Genomic DNA, 19,321 nt, shown 5'->3' on the forward strand with positions numbered 1-19,321 from the left:
TGAGGTATATAATTGAGGGGCCTAGATAGAGTGGATAGGAAGGACCTATTTCCCTTAGCAGAGAGATCAATAACCAGGGGGCATAGATTTGAAGTAATTGGTAGAAGGATTAGAGGGGATTTGAGGAGAACATTTTTCACCCAGAGGGTGGTGGGAGTCTGAAACTCATGGCCTGAAAGGGTGGTAGAGGCAGAAACTCACACCACATTTAAAAAGTACTTGGATGTGCACTTGGGGTTTGGACCAAGAGCTGGAAAGTGGGATTAGGCTGGATAGATTTTTTTTGGCCGGCATAGACACGACAGGCGTAATGGCCTCCTTCTGTGCCGTAAATTTTTATAATTCTATGATAGGATTGAGTAGAGACAGCTGTTGATCGGGAGGGAGGAGTGAGGGGAGAGGCTGTTGATTGGGGGGGGGGTAGAAGTGAGGGGGTGGTGTTGATTGGGGGGGGGGGCGTTTGGGGATTGGTGTTGATTGGGGGGGGAGTGAGGGGATTGGTGTTGATTGGGGGGGGAGTGAGGGGATTGGTGTTGATTGGGGGGGTGAGGGGGTTGGTGTTGATTGGGGTAGGAGTGAGGGTGTGGTGTTGATTGAGGGGGGAGTGAGGGGATTGGTGTTGATTGGGAGGGGTGAGGGAGTTGGTGTTGATTGGGAGGTGATGAGGGGGTTGGTGTTGATTGGGGTAGGAGTGAGGGGGTGGTGTTGATTGGGGGGGTGAGGGGGTTGGTGTTGATTGGGGGGTGAGGGGGTTGGTGTTGATTGGGGGGTGAGGGGGTTGGTGTTGATTGGGGGGTGAGGGGGTTGGTGTTGATTGGGGGGTGAGGGGGTTGGTGTTGATTGGGGTAGGAGTGAGGGGGTTGGTGTTGATTGGGGGGGAGTGAGGGGGTTGGTGTTGATTGGGGGGTGAGGGGGTTGGTGTTGATTGTGGGGGGTGAGGGAGTGATGTTAATTGGGGGGTGAGTGAGGGGATTGGTGTTGATTGAGGGGGAATGAGGGGGTTGGTGTTGATTGGGGGGGTGAGGGGGTTGGTGTTGATGGGGGGGTGAGGGGTGATGTTGATGGGGGGGGTGAGGGGGTTGGTGTTGATTGGGGGCTGAGGGGGTTGGTGTTGATGGGGGGAGTGAGGGGGTGATGTTGATGGGGGGGGTGAGGGGGTTGGTGTTGATTGGAGGGGTGAGGGGGTTGCTGTTGATTGGGGGGGTGAGGGGGTGATGTTGATTGGGGGGGAGTGAGGGGATTGGTGTTGATTGGGGGTGGTGAGAGAGTGATGTTGATTGGGGGGGGGAGTGAGGGGATTGGTGTTGATTGAGGAGGAATAAGGGGATTGGTGTTGATTGAGGGGGAGTGAGGGGATTGGTGTTGATTGGGGGTGGTGAGGGAGTGATGTTGATTGGGGGGGGAGTGAGGGGATTGGTGTTGATTGAGGGGGAGTGAGGGGATTGGTGTTGATTGAGGGGGAGTGAGGGGATTGGTGTTGATTGAGGGGGAGTGAGGGTTATGGTGTTGATTGGGGGGGAGGGAGGGGACTGGTGTTGATTGGGGGAGAAGTGAGGGAGGTTGGTGTTGATTGGGAAAGGGCTAGGAGTGAGGGGGGGGGTGGTGTTGATTGGGGGGGAGTGAATGGATTGGTGTTGATTGAGGGGGAGTGAGGGGATTGGTGTTGATTGAGGGGGAGTGAGGGGATTGGTGTTGATTGAGGGGGAGTGAGGGGATTGGTGTTGATTGAGGGGGAGTGAGGGGATTGGTGTTGATTGAGGGGGAGTGAGGGTTATGGTGTTGATTGGGGGAGAAGTGAGGGAGGTTGGTGTTGATTGGGAAAGGGCTAGGAGTGAGGGGGGGGGTGGTGTTGATTGGGGGGGAGTGAATGGATTGGTGTTGATCGCCGGGGGTGGGGGGGGGGCTACGAGTGTGGGGACATGATGTTGATAGAGAGTTCCACAGATTTGGGATCTGGGAAAGAATGATTTTGTTTAGGAAACGATCTACTGATTCTTTATTTCAAAATTTCAAAGCCTGTCAAAGGAGCTGAAATTCGTTGGGAAGCATTTTGGAGCTGGTGAGAAAGAAGAAAGGAGCTCAGAAGAGCAGCAGACATAATTGCATTGATAAAGTAGAGAAAGATGGGAACGGGTAGATATTGGAGGTGAAAGGATGAAAGGGCAGACAAGGGTTTATTGTGTATTCTCTGTGGGATTGCAGGAGAGCTGCTGAAACAATGTATCGCATAAAGTCTAGAATGAACTTGGGGGTTCTGGAGAGTCCAGTTGTTGAGGGGAAAAGTAAGAGGAAGCTGACCTTCACAGAGGCAACTTTAGGAACAGCACAGGTATGAGCATTTATACCTGCACCTAACTAGTCTTGGCTTATCGCAAAGGTGCTTGATTTGAATTCCGATCCGATACTATGACGCAATGCTGTAGTACAGGGAAGAGCTGAGCAGATTGAAAAACAAATTTGTTGTGTCACATCATATGACAGGAAGGATTCATGATTCATCGCATCATTGCTTATTATACACAGGACATGAAACCTGAATCAGATGAAGAATTGAGCAGCTAAACTGTGGGGGGGCATCAATGTAGCACATTCTTCGGACTCGAATGATTGCATAAATCATAAAAACTGTGGTGACCTGCCCAATATTTATCCCTCAACCAACATAACAAAAAAACAATTTATCTGATCATTATAATATTGCTGTTTGTGGGAGCTTGCTTGTACACAAATTGGCTGATGCGTTTCCTACATTACAACAGTGACTACACTCCAAAAGTACTTCATTGGCTACAAAGTGCTTTGAGACGTCCGGTGGCCGTGAAAGGCGCTATATAAATGCAAGTCCAGAGACTTGAGCGCAAAAATCCAGACTGACACTCCAGTGCAGTGCTGAGGGAGCGCTGCACTGTCGGTGATGCCGTCTTTCGAACAAGGTGTTAAACCGAGGCCCCGTCTGCTTTCTCGGGTGGGCGTAAAAGATCCCATGGCACTATTTAGAAAAAGAACAGAGCAGTTATCCCCGGTGTCCTGGCCAATGTTTATTCCTCAACCAACATCACTAAAACAGATTATCTGGTCATTATCACATGCTTGTAGGAGCTTGCTGTTCGCAAATTGGCTGCTGTGTTTCCTACATTACAACAGTGGCTACACTTTAAAAAGTACTTCATTGGCTGTAAAGAGCTGTGGGACATTCGATGGTCGTGAAAGGTGCAATAGAAATGCAAGTACAGGGTATTTCTTTGTTAGAGATAAAATGTGGGGATTTCCGGTCCAAGACATCACTGATTCTTTAAAACTTTCCATAACTAGAGCAATGAAATAAACAAGACCGCCTCTTTGCTTTTAATATAAATTTGTAGAGTCCAGCAACAGAAGTATTTGCAGAGTCCATTTTTAAGACCGCTTTTGTTAAAAACTTAATGGCGCTGAAATCCCGGCCTCCACAGGTCTGTACGGAGTGTGTACGGACCCGGGAAGGCATCGCAAAAGTCAGTTTTCAGCACGCAATGCGCATGTGCCAAAAACTGGCTTTTATGATCTATCAAGTTCTGGCTTGACAGATTCTCCGCATCTTCGGGAGAAGGACATTTGCATGGGCAAGATTTCGCTATTTACCCATCTCTTGCCCAGCGAATGTCCTTTAAACTCTGGCGCCTGGTAAAAGCAGGCACATTGCCTACTTGTACCAGCGTCAGAGTTTTAAAACATAAAAAAAATATTAAAAATAAAATTATAAAACACATTTTTATGTTAAAAACCCTGTCCACCAAGGTAAGTTTATTTTAAATCCTAATTAAAACACTTAAAAAAAAAATTTTTTCTAAAACAGTTAATAAACTTTGGTTTAAATTAATGTTAAATATGTGCAGTGTGTTTTTTATTTTTTTATGTTGTGTTTAGTGTGTTTGTTTCTTTTCTCATTAATAGCAATGAGAACTGGTAGATACGGAGTACCGATTGCTATTCATGAGAATGCTGTGGAATACTGTTCCTGATTGGTCGAGCAGACACACGCGACTGCACCTTCTGCATGGGAACCTGGAGGACGGGAGCACGCTTCGCAGTGCGGGAAGAGAAGACCTGCCCACCGGAATCCCACGCTCCTCCTGGGCCACCAGGTAAATTCGTAAAATATTTCGTGTCGGAGGCGTTCGTCCAAAGGAAGCCCCCGTCTGGAATTTCAGGCCCAATAGATTTAGATTTAGTTACCTTCATCCCTCCTGACATTTTTAAACCATTTACCTAGATTTTGAAGTCCTGTCTACTTCAATGCTGACTTGGGTGCAAAACCTTTGAGTTACTGGCTGCAAACATGCAGCACAACCGTGCCAATCATGTTGGAAAGTTTATTGTGCAGTTTATACATGGCACCACGTGCCAGAAATCATGTACTTTTCTGGATTCTTCCTTCGAGGCAAGCTCCTTTACGAATGCCTTACACGCTCCTTCTCATACCACATTACCTTGTGAACAGACTCTCCCTAAATTACTAAAGTAAGAAGTCACGATAAGCAACTGCACTACTGATGCCATATCCTTGAAGCACAGCCTATATTTTCATTATAATCCAAATACCTGTATTGGGTCAACAAAAAGACTTGCATTTATATAGAGCCTTTCACGACCTCAGGACATGCCAACGCGCTTTACAGCCAATGAAGTACTTTTGAACTGTAGTCACTGTTCTAATGTAGAAAACACAGCAGCTGCAAGCTCCCAAAAACAGCACCGTGGTAATGACCGGATAATCTGTTTTTTGTTATGTTGGTTGAAGGATAAATATTAGCCAGGACACCCCTCCTGCTCTCCTTCGCAATAGTGCCATGAGATCTTTTACATCCCCTGAGAGAGCAGACAGAACCTCAGTTTAACATCTCATCTGAAAGACATCACCTCTGACAGTGCAGCACTCCCTCAGTACTACACTGGACTGTCAGCCTAGATTTTTGTGCTTAAGTCCCTGGAGTGGGATTTGAACCCACAACCTTTGCAATTCAGAAGTGAGTGTGCTACCCACTGAGCCACGGCTGGCAACAACATTTAAACAAAATAAAATGGAACAACTTCAAATTGCAGAAAATTAGAACTAAAAGTAGAAAATGTAGCAATTTCACTAGCAAAGGGCTACACTCGAAACATTAATCTGTCTTTTCTCTTTTTTAGTTACTGATGGACCTGTAGTGTGCTTACTCCTCCCCGTTATTGCACAAGATAAAAGTTCACGGGGTTGGGGGTAATATATTAGCATGGATAGAGGATTGGCTAACTAACAGAGAACAGAGAGTCGGGATATATGGTTCATTTTCTGGTTGACAATCAGTAACTAGTGGGGTGCCACAGGGATCAGTGCTGGGACCCCAACTATTTACAATCTATATTAACGACTTGGAAGAAGGGACTGAGTGTAACGTAGCCAAATTTGCTGACGATACAAAGATGGGAGGAAAAGCAATGTGTGAGGAGGACACAAACAATTTGTAAAAGGACATAGACAGGCTAAGTGAGTGGGCAAAAATTTGGCAGATGGAGTATAATGTTGGAAAGTGTGAGGTCATGTACTTTGGCAGAAAAAAATCAAAGAGCAAGTTATTATTTAAATGGAGAAAGATTGCAAAGTGCCGCAGTACAGCGGGACCTGGGGATACTTGTGTATGAAACACAAAAGGATAGTATGCAGGTACAGCAAGTGATCAGGAAGGCCAATGGTAACTTGGCCTTTATTGCAAAGGGGATGGAGTATAAAAGCAGGGAAGTCTTGCTATAGCTATATAAGGTATTGGTGAGGCCACATCTGGAATACTGTGTGCAGTTTTGGTTTCCATGTTTACGAAAGGATATACTTGCTTTGGAGACAGTTCAGAGAAGGTTCACTAGGTTGATTCCGGGCATGAGGGGGTTGACATATGAGGAAAGGTTGAGTAGGTTGGGCCTCTACTCATTGGAATTCAGAAGAATGAGAGGTGATCTTCGCGAAACATATAAGATTATGAGGGGGCTTGACAAGGTGGATGCAGAGAGGATCTTTCCACTGATGGAGGAGACTAGAACTAGAGGGCATGATCTTAGAATAAGAGGCCGCCCATTTAAAACAGAGAAGAGGAGAAATTTCTTCTCTCAGAGGGTAGTAAATCTGTGGAATTTGCTGCCTCAGAGAGCTGTGGAAGCTGGGACATTGAATAAATTTAAGACAGAAATAGACAGTTTCTTAAACGATAAGGGAATAAGGGGTTATGGGGAGCGGGCAGGGAAGTGGAGCTGAGTCCATGATCTGATCAGCCATGATCGTATTGAATGGCGGAGCAGGCTCGAGGGGCCATAAGGCCTACTCCTGCTCCTATTTCTTATGTTCTTGTGTTATATTTCCTTCCTTTGTTGCAACATTTCTAGAAAGTTTATTTTTAAACACAACAATTATTCTTTAGGAAAATTGGATGGAGAATAAAGGAATAAATCCTTCATTCTAGACCAGGAAAACTGCCGGCTCAGGTAGATGTAAATACAGTCATGGTAACAAATCTCTGCCCATCGCTAACGCAACTGAACACTTGAGCCCAACCATTGACAAAATAAGAACATTAAAAAAATAAGAAATAGGAGCAGGAATAGGCCATTTGGTACTTCAAGCCTGCTCTGCCATTCATCAAGATCATGTTCTTATGTACTAATGAACACTTTAACTCAACCATTGGCAAAATGGTGGGAAAACATGTAGCAACAGTTACATAGAAACATAAAAAATAGGAGCAGTAGTAGGCCATTCGGCCCTTCGAGTCTGCACCACCATTCAATATGATCATGGCTGATCCTCTATCTCAACATCATATTCCCGCTTTCTCCCCATACTCCTTTCTTGCCTTTTGTGTCTAGAAATCTATCTATCTCCTTCTTAAATATGATTAGTGACTTGGCCTCCACAGCCTTCTGTGGTAGAGAATTCCACAGGTTCACCACCTTATGAGTGACAACAAATAAAGAGACATTTGGCAGAGAGGTATTGCAGCAATGTAAGAACATAACAATTAGGAGCAGGAGTAGACCATACAGCTCCTCGAGCCTGCTATCGTGGCTTTACCTCTATCTCAAATCCACTTTCCCACCCGATCCCCATATCCCTTGATTCCCCTACAGTCCAAAAATCTATCTATCTCGGCCTTGAATATACTCAACGATTCGGCACCCACACCTCATTGGGGGGAGAGACGACCAAAGATTTACCGCCAACAATACCAAATTAAGGGGATAAAGGTCCTTTACTGCACAGGACATCCCAGCAGCAATGACAGAGGGGATACAAGCTTCAATCATCGAGGCTGCTGAGATTCCAATTGAATCCTTGCTGCCATGGGTAGCAAGTTCCCACACAAGATAAATCTGAAGGGAGAATTGCTCCCTTGCTTGCTGCCATCTAACTTCTGGTCGTGAAGTCAAGGCTCTTAGGTAGAGGAGCAAGATGCTGGCACATAGATGGCATCTGACCGGGAAAGAAAGAAAAAGAAAAGGAAGACTTGTATTTATTTAATAGCCTCAGGATATCCCAAAGCGCTTTACAGACAAAGAAATACTTTTTTGAAGTGTAGCCACTGTTGTAATATAGGAGGCGCAGCAGTCAATTTGCACACAAGCAAGCTCCCACAAACGCTATGTGATAATGACCAGATAATCTGTTTTTGGGTGTTGCTTAAGGGATAAGTGTTGGCCAGGATACCAGGGGAGAACTCCCCTCTCCTTCTCCGAAATAGTGTCATGGGATCTTTTCTGTCCACCTGAGAGAGCGGACGGGGCCTCGGTTTAATGTCTCATCCGAAAGACAGCACCACCGACAGTGCAGCGCTCCCTCAGCACTGCACTAGAGTGTCAGATAAGATTATGTGCTTCAGTCTCTGGAGTAATAGCAGGATTTCACGCGCTCTCAAAAAATTACCAAAGGAAATCAATAAGTATTCGACATCGGGAACTTGGAGGCAGTTTTCCGCGCTGGCTATTCCTGAAATTTAGGCAATCCGAATACTTAACTCTCCTTTTAAAATCCCTTAATATTCGTGACTAGACTTTCACTGAACATTATTTCTTTAAAAATGCCAAAATTAAAATATCAGGCACGTATTCTTAGTTTCCTAATTTAATATGATAGCCTTAATTTGGCAATTAGCTTCGAGCAGGAAATCAATTGTGGTTTCATTCCTTCTTATCCTGTGTTCATCTAGTTTGCATAATTCTGCCTACACTAATTGGTAGGTGGATTATACAAGACTATTATAAAACTGAAAAATATGTAAAAGGTAATAAAATCCCAAGGATTGGAGAAAGGAATCATTAAAAATTAAATGAAATGATAACTCCTTGTGGGGCTCGAGTAATCTGTAATTGAACATCTTACCACTGGAGATATAACCTAGGTCATAACTAATTTCTCAAAGCTAGGCCCATTATATGATCCAGTTCAGTGGTTCTCAAGCTGGGGTCCACGGACCACTGGAGGTGTCCCTGGAGACTTTCCGAGTGCCCCACAAAATAATGTAGAAGTGTGGCCGGAGGCGGACACGCTGCGAGCTAAGAACGGGACATGGCCACCACATGTGCAAAGTGGCTGGCTGTCTCATCTATAACAATAACAAGTTGTGTTTATATAGCTTCTTTAACATAGTAAAACGTCACAAGGCACTTCACAGGAGCGTTTCAAGATAAAACAAATAAATTTGACACCGAGCTACATAAGTAGAAATTAGTGCAGGTGACCAAAAGCTTGGGTCAAAGAGGTAGGTTTTAAGGAGCGTCTTAAAGGAGGAAAGAGAGGTAGAGTGGCGGAGAGGTTTAGGGAGGGAGTTCCAGAGCTTGGGGCCCAGGCTGCTGAAGGCACGGCCACCAATGCTTGAGTGATTATAATCAGGGATGCTCAAAAGGGCAGAATTGGAGGAGCGCAGACAGCTTGTGGGGGAGGTTGTGGGGCTGGAGGAGATTACAGAGATAGGGAGGGGCGAGGCCATGGAAGGATATGTAAACAAGGATGAGAGGGGAGCGTGCATGGAGGAGCACTGAGAGCAGGCGAAGATCACCAGAGGAGGAGCTGCTGGAACTATCCTGTGATCGCTCGGTCGAACCTTCTTCCCACACCAGCAGTTGATCCCCTATTTTAGGGACACTTTCCCTCCCTCACCTGGGGAAAAAAACATCACATCAAGGATAGACCGACTCTGCAGTGAGAAGCAGGTAAGTAAGTACCGGTTTGTTTAAAGAGAAAGAATTGCATTTACATAGCACCTTTCACGACCGCCGGACCATCCCAAAGTGCTTTACAGCCAATGAAGTACTTTTTGGAGTGTAATCACTGTTATAATGTAGGAATCGCAGCAGCCAATTTGCGCACAGCAAGCTCCCACAAACAGCAATGAGATAATGACCAGATAAACTGTTTCTTTAGTAATGCTGATTGAGGGATAAATATTGGCCGTAGGACACCGGGGATAACGCCCCTGCTCTTCTTCAAAATAGTGTCATGGGATCTTTTACATCCACTTGAGAGCGCGGACGGGGCCCTGGTTTAATGTCTCACCCGAAAGACGGCACCGCCGACAGTGCAGCACTCCCCCACTACTGCACTGGAGTATCAGTCTCGATCTTTGCGCTCAAGCCTTTGGAGTAGGACTATGAACTCACAATCTTCTTATTCAGGGGTGAAGGTGCTACTAACTGAGGCACAGCTGACAATATATTATTGGAAGCATTATTAAAACACTCTTTACATGCAGCACTTTCATATTATAAGTATTATATAGTATTATAATCTAGAGGAGGGGTGCGTGATTACTAATCCATTTGAAAAGGGGTCCCTTCAACCCAACAAGTTTGAAACACTGATGGGCCAGGGCAATACAGCACAAGACTTTCTCTAATCTCAGCAAACAGTTAGGGGCAAGGCACCGCTATTGGAGCCATTTTTGCACCATGGAATTTTTGACATTTTGGCAAATCCTTTGCTTTCAACAGTACAGAGACTGTTGCTAGCTTAAACTATTGCTATACCAAATTGTGTGTTTCTGAAAAAAAATGTTTTTTTAACAAAAGTTACACAAAAGTCCCGATATATCAACATTTTATTCCTCAATGTCATTCTGGTCAGACCTTTCAATCCTTAAAAGATTAGTAAAACTACTTACAAAATACACTCAAAGTTTAATCCTGTGGGTGGATCTCAGCACGTATCAGTCGTACTGAACAGTCACTGCCCTTGGGATGAGAAATCTTCATGGTTACATTATCTTTTGCAAACCTCTATTATAGTTGACTTCCTCGCATCCCCTCCCCAAGCACTAACCGGCCAAAAAACACTTTCTCGAGTACAATTCCACAAGGCTTTGGTAATCTCAGGCAGGCTCAATGCTTGGTCACTCTGGTCAGCTCTCAACTATAGCGAGCGTGCAAAATTTCACACTGATCTCTTGCCTCCAGGATTGATTCAAATCCTCAGCATTCTTGTTCCTATTTGTTGTGCTTACTGTACGGGTCCTCGTTAGTCAGCAGGTTAGGGGTCAAACGGGTCTGGAGTATGTTTCCAGTTCTAGCCCTGAAATCTATCTTTAATTCTTACAGTGTCATCTCAAATGGGAAATGTTGCAACATTTGTTCTGTTGAAAGTGTTATCTGGGCAATGTAAGAAGTTGCAGCTCTATGCTGCAACTGGAAGTTTCGTTACTCTGATTAGAGTAAGGCATTTTCGGTTTTCACCCTGCCTGAGGAGATTGATACCTGCACAATTCACAGCAGATTCCCAAATCAGTGGCAGCTATCATAACATCCACACAAAGGCCAAAGGCAACAATAATATTAACTAAGAGCGAAATGGCGTTCTTGCCAAAATATGGGATTTGGATAAGTACCTGAAAGAAAAATAAATTGCAAGGCTACGGTTAAAGGACGGTGGAGTGGGACTAGCTGAAGTGCTCTTGCAGAGAGCCGGCATGGGCTCGATGGGCCGAATGGCCTCCTTCTGTGCTGTAACCATTCTATGGGGGAGAAATTCATTATCGCCCCACTTGGGGGCAGTAACTTTCGAAAGCGCCAGCCGCTAATGCTCCCCCGCTCGCCAAAAAATTGGCTTTAACGCTCCAGGCGTTAAATCAAGCGCTCCACTTCCTTCTTGGGGTGCTAAAGGACACTGGGCCATGCAGTGCTGCTGCATACAAAGGGCCCTTCTCTCCCTTAAAGGGAAGGGCCATCGCTGCAGGTTCGGCAATAGGAAGGGGACCCAGCTGGACCACCAAGGGAACGGCGACCGTGCCCGATCATCCCAGCACTCAAGCAGGCCTCTCTGCCTGTCACACTGTCGGCCCCTTCACCTGTACTGGAGCACACACACATTCTCAAAATAGCAGCCGGTTTCTATGTATATCATAGGACCCCCAATTTGCTTATTAAAAGGGCCTACTATCTGAAACAGGCGAGTGCTTTGGCCACCCTGTTCTAGGACCCTTTTAGCGTGGCGTCGGCCAGGCCAGGAACATTAACGGGGCAGGAAGGTTTCTGCCACCATTTTCTGATCACTCCTGCCCCGTTGAGGCCATTGAAAATCTTGCCCTTCATTTCCAAAAAGTCACCCATTGCATGTGAGATCCCACTGTTGGTTTGGGACCTCAGTTAACTTTAGCCCAAATGCACTCCCAGATTGTCTAAGTTGAACACACTGCCCTCTCAAATAATTTTCACCGGACTGGCTGCTCTGCGGTTTCGATCGTTAGTCGGCACAACAATGGTTTTGAACCGTATACATTGCATAAACTCCTGCCATTGGCAGAGTCCTAACCTTAAACTCAATAACCATTTTGTTGTGTTGTTATGAAGGAATACAACATTTAATTTACCCTCCAATACTTCGCGAGTCACAGTTGATTCATTATGAGATGTTGATAAATTTCAGTTCTTGAACAGGTTTACTACCCATTGGGGTTGGTAGAGATGTTGTTTTCTTAAGAGGAGTGCTTTGGAAAAGAGATTTTTACTCTACCACTGAAGAAAACTCAAAGCATAATTTTACACCATGATGACTATAAATTTTACCCTGTTGCATTACAACAGAAATTCTTCATATAGCATTTTAAAAAATTCATTCAGGGGATGTCAACGTTGCTGGCAAGATGAGCATTTATTGCCCATCCCTAATTGCCCTTGAGAAGGTGGTGGTGAGCCACCTTCTTGAACCGCTGCAGTCCGTGTGGTGAAGGTGCTCCCACAGTGCTGTTAGGTAGGCAGTTCCAGGATTTTGACCCAGCAACGATGAAGAAACATCTCTTTTAAAAGATTCCCATCGCTTCGTCCAATTTTCTGTCCTCCTCTCCTGAAGGTATATGGTCCCATGAAGCCAGCAGCCTGCGCATACTTCACCTAAGCGGCCATTCGAGGTGATGCGTGTAGGCAGACCAGTAAACGACGGAGGGTATCACACAGCCTGTGTAGACCTGACATCCCACACTTTCCAGCAGCTTTTACTAAAACCATCAGGATTGAGATTCCCGGATGATTTTCGGCTCCTAGCAAAGTAAAGCCAACTTTAATGCCCCAAATGCTGGCTCGCCCAAGGTCTTCTCACTCACTACAGATCAATTAGTTGAGGCTGAGTTACGCACTGACTTTGCCAAGTAATCAAACAATACAACTAAACCTGACCTTTTTTTAAAGATACACAATGGAATGCACCACGCTCTAATGTTCAGATCTCAACAACCAATGGGAATTAAAATATACAGGGGGAGAAATTGCCCCTTTTATGGAGGCCCGGTAGTGCCATAGGGAGGCGCGAATGGGGCGGAAGACACCTTTCGCCGGGGTTGGTGGGCGCTACCGGCTCCCGGGAAATTTTCCGGGAGTTAGCGGAGGCGCTGCCACGACTGCACCGCGTGCCACCGGTCGCGACCCATCGCGTGCCTCAGTGCCGCACGCCGACCCTTTACAGCTCCGTGGGGGAAGTTGCCCCGCAGCCCACAAGGCTGGCGCGAGTGGTTGGCAACAACAGCTCCGCGGGTAGAATCAGTCCTGTGATGTTTTAATAATTATGGTCTACTGAACGAATAATCCTCAAACTTAGGTTGAAAACTTTTCCTGAAGCTATTAGCTCTGTGTGTGTGCCCCATTGCCCTCAGAATCACAGCTGTCAATGTCAGGGAGAAGGACGGCAAGGTTCCCTTCAACAAAGGGCTAAAATTGTTGGAAACCGGAGCCATAGATTGGACATTGCAAGTGCAGGTAGAGCAGGAGCGGCAAGGGTGGGGACGAAGGAGTGGCAAAAGTTCGTAGAGGGATGTGATCGGGGCCCAGGAGAGGCGAGAGTTTGGGGCGCAGAAGAGGCGAGGGCCCAGGGGCAGCACGGGCCAGCCCACACTGCGATATGTGTGCGCACTCGGTCCGTGCAGAAGAGCTGGTCTCCAGTCGTCTTGGATAACCCTTGCCACTGGACCAAGACCTAGCTCTGTCAAGACCGTGTGGTGGCTGGTGTGCAACGGCCACCACACGTTAAAAAATTCCACGCACAGGCATCTTCCACCCTTCAGGATGTAGTTCGGGATCCGGAATATCATTGAAACACCTGTGAACTCATCTGCTTTCGGCGTGGAAGCAAGTCATCCTCGTTTCGAGTGACTGCCTATGATGATGACTGAAAGTAGGATTTCATTTGCTTGTACGATGGAGGTTTTCAGTTGTGTTCGGTGCTCGTTGAGATGAAAAGGTGGCGTGGCTTGGGGAAGTAGCATTCTTCCAACAAGTGCCAGCATTAGGCATCTTAGGTGAGCTTCAGCATGTGATGGGTGGTAAGTAAAGCTATTGCTACACTGCCTATTGAATGTGCTTTAACCCCAATCTCAGAATAACATAAGATCAAAAATATTAGGATCAGGAGTAGGCCACACGATCCCTCGAGCCTGCTCCGCCAATCAGTAAGATCATGGCTGATCTTCAACCTCAACTCCACTTTCCCACCCAATCTCCATAATCCTTTGATTCCCCTAGAGTCCAAAAATCTATCGATCTCAGCTTTGAATATGCTGGGACTATGCCCCCTAGTACTACACTCTCCAGCCGGGGTAAAACAACCTGTCAGCATCTACCCTGTCAATCCCCCTCAGAATCTTATATGTTTCATTGAGATCACCTAAACACTAGAGAGTATGGGTCCAATCGACTCAATCTCTCCTCATAGGACAATCCTCCCATCCCAGGGATTAATCTAGTGAACCTTCATTGCATCGCCTCTAAGGCATGTGTGTCCTTTCTCAGATAAGGAGACCAAAACTGCGCACAGTACTCCAGGTGTGGTCTCACCATGGCCCTGTACAATCGTAGTAAGACTTCCTTACTCTTGTACTCCAGCCCCCTTGCAATAAAGGCAAACGTGCCATTTGCCAACATGCCTTTACTACACATTTTTAGTTGCCATACTACCTAGCCTCAGGTAGTTAGTGTCAAATTACTGAGAGCTTTGTGGTGATTTGATCGAGAATGCCAAACTCCATTTATCACAAACTGCAAACTGGAGAAAACAGCAAATAATATGAATAAGCACAAGTAGGACTGAGTTGATTGGGCTTCAGCAAGATTGCCCCAGGCTCCAGGTCCCACACAGCGACCACCTCCACTGTAGATGATGAGTATATCGGGAATTTCATAAAGGAAGAAAATTAATGAATTGTTCGGTTGTACAAGCTGGACAATATTATCGCCGAGAGCATGCAGAAATCAAACGCAGGCAGCGGAAAGAGAGTGCGGCAAACCTGCCCCACCCACCCTGTCCTTACGATTATCTGTCCCACCTGTGACAGGGACTGTGGTTCTCGTATTGGACTGTTCAGCCACCTAAGGACTCATTTTAAGAGTGGAAGCAAGTGGAATGCCTATGATGATGATATTCTCTCTCTTAATGTGAAACTGCAGTTTAAGGCAATATAAAAGTTTGCAAGATCACAAGATAATTATGGATTAGAAAAGCCACTCAGCTTAACTTAGCTCGTCCATCCAGAAAGACATGAAACTACCCTCATTGCACCATCTGCTTCTTATGTTTTAGGAGTTTTTGCTACCACTGCACTTTCTGGAGTCCATATGTATTGAACACTCTCCGTGAAGAACTTCCAGATATTAATCTTAAATTTACCTTATCCTATTTGCAAAACTTATCTTAAAGTAATGTTCCCCTGGTTAACTTTTTCCATAATGTTAACTATATTTCATGTTTCTGTAAGATCTCCTGCTCCCTTTCAAGGGTGAAAAGTCCAAAGTTCTCCCGTCTTCCCTCCTAATCCAGATGTTTGATACTCGGTATCAGCCTCATAGTTCTTTTCCAAATGGTCTCCCATGGTGGAATGGGGTGAAAACCTGATGGATCCACGTCCTGCCACAAATTCCACCCCCCTCCCCATTAGGCAAACTGCCCAATTTGTGCCTTCCCTCACCCCAAGAATTTGAGGGGTTTATATCAGCAGTATCAAAATGAAAGTGGCATGCAAAATTGTAGAGCAGGTGATAAACAGACAAGAGGAAGCAATGCAATTATTTGTATATATATATTAAAACAGTATACAGTTGGCCAATCTATAGACTAATGCTCTGTAAAATAGAATGTTCAAAGCTGATAATGCAATCTACCTGTTTGGACATTAGGGCTAGAAATTCGTTACCGCCCACTTTGAGGCGGTGACGCTGCCGGGACGCTACCTTTAACGCCGGGCGATGTCTATCGCCTCAAAGTGCGATATCCAGTTGTATCGCCCCAACAGGAGCATGAAGCGCTAAGGGAAGCATTCCACACTCCTCTTTGGGTGATAACGGAGCCATATCGCAGGAGGCCTGCTCAATCTTTTGGCGCTAGGTTACCGGCATCCTGGCGCCTGAAGACGAAAAAAAAAAATCCTGGTGAAAATTTTAATGAAACTCGCCCACACTTCCCCACTACTGCAACAAATAAAAAACAAGTTGAAAAACTGAAATTTCAGCACTTACCTAGCACGCCGGACGATATCGCCCTGGGATCGTCGCTGGACCGACTGCTTTCCCCCCCCCCCCGCCGGTCTCAGCGCCAGGCACTACCGCAGGCGCGAGAGTACATTTTGCAGAACGTGGGACTATGGGGAAACGATGCATACTCGGTGATGTCACCCAGTGGGCGGGGCTAGCGAGTGCAGCGCAATCTGTCAGCACCGCCGCTAAACCTTCACTGAAGTTTGCGGCAGCAGCTGACAGCGCGGCGCTCGGGCGGGAGGTGCTTAGCGGCTTCTTAGCGCCCCGCTCTGGCGCTAATGGTGGCGCTAAACAGCCGAATTTCTAACCCAACATCTTCTCATCACATGCTAAAAATAAATCAGGCATAATATAATTATGTCCCCATGACCAAGGCATCTCCACAGCTGAGGTCAATCTTACTCTTGCCAAAATCACTTTTTCAGGGCAAAAGCAAAACAGGCGCGATCAAAATTCAATACTAAGGAAACTAAGAATCTAGATGACGGGACTAGTCCGAGCCAAATGTACCAAAGAATCATAGAATAGTTACAGCACAGAAGGAAGCCATTCAGCCAGTCAAGCCCATGCCGGCTCTCTGCAAGAGCACTTCAGCTAGTCCCACTCTCCCCCCACACCACCCTTTCCCCGTAGCCCTGCAATTTTTTTCGTTCAGGTACTTATCCAATTCCCTTTTGAAAGCCGCGATTGAATCTGCCTCCACCACCCTCTCAGGCAGGGCATTCCAGATCCTAACCACTCGCTGCGTAAAAAGTTTTTCCTCATGTTGCCTTTGGTTCTTCTGGTTCTCTGGTTCTCGACCCTTCTGCCAATGGGAACAGTTTCTCTCTATCTACTCTGTCTAGACGCCCCCCCCCCCCCCTCCCACCAATCCCTGCCCTCACCCCGTGATTTTGAATACCCCTATCAAATCTCCTCTCAACCTTCTCTGCTCTAAGGAGAACAACCCCAACTTTTATTAGAAATTAGACACAGAAATGTTAAAAAAATGCAGCAACCATCTATTTATATATATATTATTTTCTTCAAAGGAATTTATGCAAAGTTGTAATTATCAGAGACGGTTTCCTGTTGTCTCTTTCAAGAAAAAAGGTTACCTTCCTGGTTTCACATTGAAGGAATTTAAGTGAACATGGTCTGACTAAGCAAAGGAAGCAGTACATTACTTTTTTAATGTTTTCCAAATGGTCAGTGTAGTTTAATCAGCGCAATAGGAATGCAGGAACTATTTCTGACAATCTGTCTGAAATTTGCCATCAGCAAATTTTGCATGATAAAAGAAATCTACATCGAAAACGACACACTGGGTTATCGCAGCTGTTGGGACTGGAGTACACAAGAGCTTTCATACAGTTCAAGGACATTAATTTCATGAAGCCAGGCAGTTTTCCAAAATGACAGCCATATCAGGTCAGCTTCTTAGACATCCTGTTAATGAGTTTCCTTGGGGTTTATTTTCTGTGAATTATGTAACCCTTGACATTACAAAGCTCTCTGGTCCATTAAAATAAAATATAAATACTCTCCGTGAACTTTTTTTCCCCAACAAAATATCAGGGGCCTTCGAACTGGAATCTTGGAATCTACACGCTCCGAATGGGTAAATACGTTTACAGATGTTGATTTACTACAAGAATACTATGACTCAGATTATCTGGACTAAAACATGAATCGTTTTCGTTTCCAGGTAACTTCATATAGAATTACACGTCAGTGTTTTCGTAAGTACTGTTCCTGCAAAATGAAAACTGAATCCAATTGCATGTAGATTTCCTGAACTACAGCATATCAAGAGCTATGGGGTACGGTAGCATAGTGGTTATGTTATTGGGTTGCAAATCCCCTGGGAGGACAGGCACACCAACATCAGTGTCCTCGACCAGGCTAACATCCCCAGTATTGAAGCACTGACCACACTCGATCAGCTTCGCTGGGCAGGCCACATAGTTCGCATGCCAGATTCGAGACTCCCTAAGCAAATGCTTTATGTGGAGCTCCTTCATGGTAAACGAGCCAAAGGTGGGCAGCAGAATCGTTATAAGGACACCCTCAAAGCCTCCCTGGTAAAGTGCGACATCACCACTGACACCTGGGAGACCCTGGCCGAAGACCGCCCGAGGTGGAGAAAGTGCATCCGGGGGAGCGTTGAGCTCTTCGAGTCTCAACGCAAAGAGCGTGAAGAGGCCAAGCGCAGGCAGCGGAAGGAGCGCGCGGCAAACCAGCCCCACCAACCCCTTCCCCCGACCAATGTCTGTCCCACCTGTAACAGGGTCTGTGGCTCTCGTATCAGACTCTTCAGCCATCAAAGAACTCACTTTGGGAGCAGAAGCAAGTCTTCCTCGATTCTGAGGGACTGCCTATGATGATTTGAGTAATCCAGAGGCCTGGACTATTGATCCATGAAGTTTGAGTTCAAATCCCACCGCAGCAGCTGGGGAATTTAAATTTGCTTAATTAATTAAATCTGGTGACCTCAAAACTACTAGATTGTGGTAAAAGCCCATCTGGTTCACTAATGTCCTTTCGGGAAGGAAATCTGCCGTCCTTACCCGGTCTGGCCTATATGTGACTGGAGGCCCACAGCAATGTGGTTGACTCTTAACTGCCCTCTGAAATGGCCTAGCAAGCCATTCATTTGTATAAACTGCGACAAAGAAATATAAGGTCACTGTGGGAGTTCACCACATGGACTGCAGTGCTTCAAGAAGGTGGCTCACCACCACCAACTTCTTGGGGGCAATTAGGAATGGGCAATAAATGCTGGCTTTGCCAGCAACGCCCACATCCCATGAATGAATTTTTTTTTAAAGCCTATCAATAGTTGTAAATATTACAACACGTCCAAGGTCACTATCTTGGAATAGCTTTCTGATATGAATGAGCATTGTGCAAACTGTGAGATCAATTTTTCCACATCAGGACCAGATGCTTCTGACTAATACACGTGGCTGGCCAACCACGGGTTTCTTGATTGTCATCATGGCTATTGAGTAAGTGGCCAAGTTTTGAGAATAAGATCTTATCCATTGACCAGAGGAAGGAGATGGAAGGAAGGATTATGAGAGTTGTACAGTGGACAATCAGCTGATAAATTGGGCTGGCACATTACTCAAACATTTGAGCTAGGCATTTATAAGAGAGCGGGTTTTAGATAAACTGAGAACTTGCAAGTGCCTCTGGCCTCTGAACGTGGACTGATGATACATACAGGTCGCTGGTTGATTGAGGAATGCAGCTTCCTGCACATCCGCAAAGCACAGATTTTGAGACGTGAGATTTGTGACTCAGAAACAGAATTTTAAGTATGGATTTTCAAGTC

At 45.7% G+C, this 19,321-nt stretch overlaps 1 protein-coding gene across 3 annotated transcripts in view; it reads right to left on the reverse strand.

The window, feature by feature from the left end:
• LOC139264227 (brain acid soluble protein 1 homolog) overlaps positions 1 to 19,321 on the reverse strand; it is a 77,598-nt gene that overhangs the window by 35,904 nt on the left and 22,373 nt on the right. The gene's annotated exons all lie outside the window — the stretch shown is intronic.

The sequence above is a fragment of the Pristiophorus japonicus genome, chromosome 5 (genome assembly GCF_044704955.1).
Source record: "Pristiophorus japonicus isolate sPriJap1 chromosome 5, sPriJap1.hap1, whole genome shotgun sequence".
In the NCBI taxonomy this organism is placed as follows: domain Eukaryota; kingdom Metazoa; phylum Chordata; class Chondrichthyes; family Pristiophoridae; genus Pristiophorus; species Pristiophorus japonicus.